We start from the raw sequence: 6,000 nt of genomic DNA, 5'->3' as shown, positions 1-6,000 counted from the left end.
AAAAACTTCTCCAAAGCAGATAGTAACCTCCTATAGGATGGTATAAATAACTGCAGCTGGTTGACACCCATACAAGGAGTGCCAGCATTCTGGATCTGGTGCTTACCAATATGGGGGACCACTATGACACCCCCACTGTGAGGTTTCCTAGATTAGATCTGACCACAAATCAGTCTCAATTAAAGTAACTATCACACCTGCCCCCCCAGCAGTAACTAAACTAAAAATCTTCTCCAAAGCAGATTATAACCTCGTATGGGATGGTATAAATAACTTCACTGCATCAACCCCCTCAGATGGAACTGGAAACTATGCCAAGTTCTACACACATTCTTTATAAAAACACCTGTATAACTGTACTGACTCAGCTGTATCTGAAAGGGCCAAAACAAGCTCCTCAATGAAGAGCAAACCTGCCTGATGGACAACTACCATTAAAAGGCTTTAAAATAAGAGGAAGAAATTGCTGTCTAAGAGTAAGAGGGAGAGAGTCCTTAAACTGGAAACACTCCCTCCTCAGTTTAAACAAGCAAATAAGAGTTCTTGTGAAGTCCTCCAAAGCTAACTACAAATCCAGATTAGCTTTCTCAACTAAGGACAACCATAAGCCATTCTTTAGTTACATCTGAAACCTAAAAGGAAAGGCCAAGAATTGTGCCAAACTGGTAGTTAATGATACTGCATATCATATCATATACCAAGCTTGTGGACATTGATAACCTGTTAACCAACAGGTTCTGTGAAAACTTCACTCCACTGTCCCCGCCAAACATAACCCATGATATCCCTACCACCTGTCATCTACCTTGTATCTCTAAAGAGCATGTCATGAACACCCTCTCTAAGGTCAAAAACACAGCATCTATAGGACCTGGCAATATCCTAGGCTGCATTCTACATGGGCTCAAACAAGAATTAGCAACACCACTGGGTACACTTTTCAGTCATAGTCTAAGCACCAGCTTTATCCCAGCAGAATGGAAAAAGGCCACCATTATCTCCTTGCACAAAGGTGGTGCATCCACTGACCTCAGGAACTATAGACCTATTAGCCTGACCATCATTATCTGCAAGGTCATGCAACGTATCATCATGGATCTTATCAACAAAGATATAAGTAATCTCCAGACACATGAACCTACTCAATTTGGATTTGTCAAAGGGAGATCATACCTGTTAAACCTTGTGGACTTCTTTGACAAGGGGAAGTCTGTGCATACAGCCAACCTAGACTTAGCCAAGGCTTTTGACACAATCCCCCACTCAGGCATCATTGACAAACTCACCCAGCTAGGTATCAACACTTATATCATTGATAGGTCACTAACTGGCTCATTGATAGAACCCATATAGTGAAAATGGGAATCCACCTACAACAGCAGACCTGTAACCAGTGGTGTTCCACAGGGATCAGTCCTGGGACCTCTACTTTTGGAATCTATTTCTCCAAAGTACAAGCTAAAGCTAAAGGTCTGTGGCTGACAAAGTCTGCTGATGACTGCAAACTGGGAGCAGTCATTGAATCTCCAAATGATGTCAACATCTTACAAGAAGGTCTTACACAAATAAATGATTGGTGCCAAAGTCATGGCCTTAAACTCAATGCAAAAAAATGTGTTATCCCTTTCAGTAACAGTGACTGTCCTGCTATCACATCTGTAACAACACCCTAAGTATGCACTCATTGGTGAGAGACTTGGGAACACAGGTTGACAGCAACCTTACCTTTGATCACCATGTCTCCACAGTGGTAAGAAGGACATTCTACTTTGCTTATCTCATAAGTAAGGACATTGCCTCTAGGCAAAAAGACGTCATAACCTCCCTGTACTCATCCCTCATTAGGCCAATAACTGAGTACAAGGGCCCTTTTGGTATGTACCTTAACAAGCACCTGCTGCAATTAGAGAGACATCAAAGGTTCCTCATAAGGAAAATCCAAGGTCTCCAGCATCTGTCCTATGATATCATCTGAAATCACTGTTTCTTTATTCTGTGTCATACAGACTAATCAGAGGTGATCTCTGCCTTGCATATAAGGCAATCTTTGACCCTGCTTTATTGGAAATGCTGCATATCTGTAAGCCAAATGGTACATGGGTTACTCGCTCTAAAGGCCTTAACCTGGTATGTGACATTAATAGAACCTACTGGAGGGATAGATTTGTCTCCCAGAGGTTGCCACACCACTGGAAAAGACTCCTGCTTCATGTCAAGCAGAGCACCTCATTGGCCCTCTTCAAATGCAATCTGGACAATTGGATGGGTAGCTGTAAAGTCACCCATGGAGTTCCACATGTCTCCCTCTTGGACAGGGGCAATAGATGCTGATCATAGAAATAAGGGTCAAACTTGGCTAGGCTTGATAGGGCCCTAGGGTCATTAGCCTAGTAAACTCCTATGATCCTATGATCCTATGATCTCTTGCCTTAACTACTCTAACTTATTATTAGAATATTCACACACATTTTTTCCATGGGTCAGAGGGATAAAGCCCTTACTGAGCCCTTAATGAGTGTTGCTCAACAAATAGCAATGGTGCTGGAATGTCCACATGGAGAAATATGGGTATAAGTGACCAATCGTGGCTTACCAATCCTGAGGATGGAGCCAGACCAGGCTCACTGCAAGAGTGGCATTAACTCATTGCAGCCTGGTAAAGCCTTCAGGCATTTCTGCAGTTAAATCCTGCTGATGCCTCTAGGTGTCAAATAATGCTTGTACATATTTTGATTAATAATTCCATAACTGTGCTACATACAAGGTATTAGAATATTTTTTTCTTAAAGCTTAGATGATGGCAATCACAACTGTATTGATAATTCACCTGTCTCATGAAATGAAAGTGATATTGAATATTATCTGTATGCCATTTATTTGTATTGTAATAATTTTTATATTTCTTTAAATAGCTCAAAAACCAAGTAACAAAAACAGATTTGCACAGCATCATATGAAAGCTCACAGCTATACAAGGAAAATTCTGCTGGCATTATGTGTGTTGTTTGAATGGTTACTGAGATATTGTTAGCTCTTTATAAAACATTACCATCATAGCTTATAAATTTAGTTCAAGACCTAGAATAAAATGAACCCAATCACTGCAAAGATCCCTCTGTGTGTTGAAGAGGTTGTCAATTGCAGTTTTCTAATAACACTTATGGTGCTAGAGATATGAATATTTATTTAAACTGTAATGTGATAGCTTCATTTTTTTAAAGGCTCAAGCCGTCCCCATTGGAAGTTAGAATACAAATCCAAAAGACCTCCATAAGAGAAAATGAGTTAAGAGACTGGGAGAACTCCATGCTGAATGTGGTAAATTGTTTAGTCTGGAGGCTGTGCATACATGCTGCCCTTATGCATCTCCAAAGAGCAGCAGTTGTGGAGCTTGCAAAGCTGCAACAGATTGGTGGGGGTTAGGGCACACTTCAGGCAGTAGTATAGCACTGCATCAGAATCCTTAGTCTCCTCAACAGTCAGGGATGTGGGTCAGCTGAGCCCAGATGAGACTAAGGCAGGTCTAGCAGACCAAATCAGTGAGGAGTGGATTAGTGGTGGCTGATGCACAGCTGTTGGGAGAGAAAGATATTCACAGATAGAAAATAGACATTGCCCAGATGTTTCACCAGTTTCCTCCAAGCAAAGAAGCAACAGCAAAAAAAAAAATCTCTAGTATTTAAACAAATTTCTGTTCCACAGTTTTGCTTCCCACAAAACTTTATGGTACTTCCTTTTGCAGGAAATATATCAGCTTATTCTAGTTGTTTGCTTTCCCTCAGCAAAAGTAACCAAACTAGTTCTTTCAACTGTAAAAGAAATTTAAAAAAGTCTAAATTCCATCAGTCCAGAAACAATAGAAAGCACCAACAAACAGGATCTTAAAATACATCTCCTAACTATCTGCATTTAATGTCTGTTTTTGTTTTCATAGTTTTAGTCAGCTACTTCTTTGAAGCTGAATATGATTACAGTTTATCACCAGCAAACATGGCAGATGCAAGAGTTTATAACTTAAATGGATTCTTATATTTCTGTTCTTTTTATCCCCCTTTTACATTTACAAGAGAAAAGTTCACAGAGTTGCATATATGTTAAGACCAAATGTGTTACTAATAGGAAATGTGAAAGAAAAGAAATACATACTGGGGGAGATTCAATAAAGCCTACATGATTATTTTTGACTATGTGCATGTTGCAGTGTAATGTGCACATAGACGCAAAGAGTTTTAGATTCAGTAAACTCTGCATAATGGTGTGCACTCACACGCAAACCTGGAAACTTCTGTGGCATGCAAATTACAGCATTAGTAGCTGAATTGTATGCCAATGAAGCAAATCAACACGGTAGAGTGATTCATCAAGCTGTAAAGCAACCGTGTAGACTCTGTGCTTGTGTTGGCCATGTATTCAAAAGTTTTCCGAATACAGCCATGGAAAGGAATCTACATGAAACAAAACCAAGTAAATGTCCATAGATTTGGACAGAACAGACTGTAACATATAATCCCACACACATTATGACAATATCAGACATGTTGGATGCTAGAAAGTTATATTAACAATAGCAGCAATTTCTTTTTAAGTGCCATGACATAAATTCAGCTTTGCGCCCACCCCAAATGAATAATGCACACGTAACTAATATAGACAGCTAAAGGTATAAACCCCATGAAATATAGTATTCAAAACCTGCATTCCTCTGTGTGAATATATACCTTAGTAATACTCTTCCTTGTCTGTACAACATTGGGGTCCTCCTCAGTTTCCCTGCCTACATAGTTACCAGCACTGTAGATTCAGTGCTGTCAGCATGGTGAAGATGCAAAAGAAGTCAAACCTCATTATAATTGCTGAATCCCAAAAACGTATAACTCTGTTGGGATGTTCACTTTATGTAGGCATTTCCACAGTGTTCGTGTTGAGTGCATGGCAACAGTGAATGATGACATCAGGGGTGTGTGTTATGTTACACTCACAGAGGTGCACATGTAGGTCTGAAAAGTGTAAAACTTCATATAAGCATTGCACAATTCACAAGTTCTGTTTCATCCTCTTTATTGTTTGTTATAATGTATTGTCTCTGTTCACTTTCAGTTCAAATTTATTTTTAATTTTTTTCCTTATTTGTGGGATATGGCACTTAGTGCAACCACAGGAAATGGAGGAATGAATGACAGGTTTATTGACCCTTGTCACATAACTATTCCTGTGGCAGCACGTGTATGTGAAGGGCTGGATTATAGAAGGCTCTGGATTCTAGTACAGGTTCTGCAACCTTCCTTCCACTTTTTGAGCTGCATGCCTGCGAGATATCATAGGCTCGGAGAAAAGTAATATTATGATCACCTGTGTTCACCTTATTTCAGCATCGGTATGCACAGCATCAGTGTGCATAGTGTTGCATAGGTGCACATCATGTACTAATGAGCACCATTGGAATTGATATATTCAGTAAAGCAGCAGATGTTTTTCATAGGTGCTAATTAAATCATAAGCAGGTGATTTTCACTACAGTGGAGCTATTTGACAAGCTATAGAGCATCCAAGTAGCCTACATCCTGTTTTTTCCTGCATACTTCAATACCATAGGAGTAGAGAAAGAGACATTCTAGGCTTGAAATAAAATTGTCTCAACTGTTGCATTTGCAAGGTAAGTCCTGAACCTAGAATGTATTCTTTATTTATATTAAGGTATATTCTTGTATATCTTAACTTGGTGCAGTAATGAAGTGAACAGTGGTGGATTTGTACAGAAAGTACCTTAACATGTATCAGCAGACACTTATTTTACTTATATGTGTCCATTACTAAGGTTTACTTTATTATTCCTCTCGTTTTTTATTGCACTTTTTGTGTGATGCGCCAAATAGCGCAAATAGTGAAAGTAGGTAATGGCAGTGTTTATATGGTTTGCATGAAACGTGTCACCTACGAAGCAGACAGCCAAAAATAGTAACTGGATACATTCAATTAATGCCCTTGGCCATTGTGAAAACC

Source organism: Protopterus annectens, chromosome 7.part0 (assembly GCF_019279795.1).
Source record: "Protopterus annectens isolate FY-2018-M chromosome 7.part0, PAN1.0, whole genome shotgun sequence".
Classification (NCBI taxonomy): domain Eukaryota; kingdom Metazoa; phylum Chordata; order Ceratodontiformes; family Protopteridae; genus Protopterus; species Protopterus annectens.
This window is presented reverse-complemented; position numbering follows the sequence as displayed.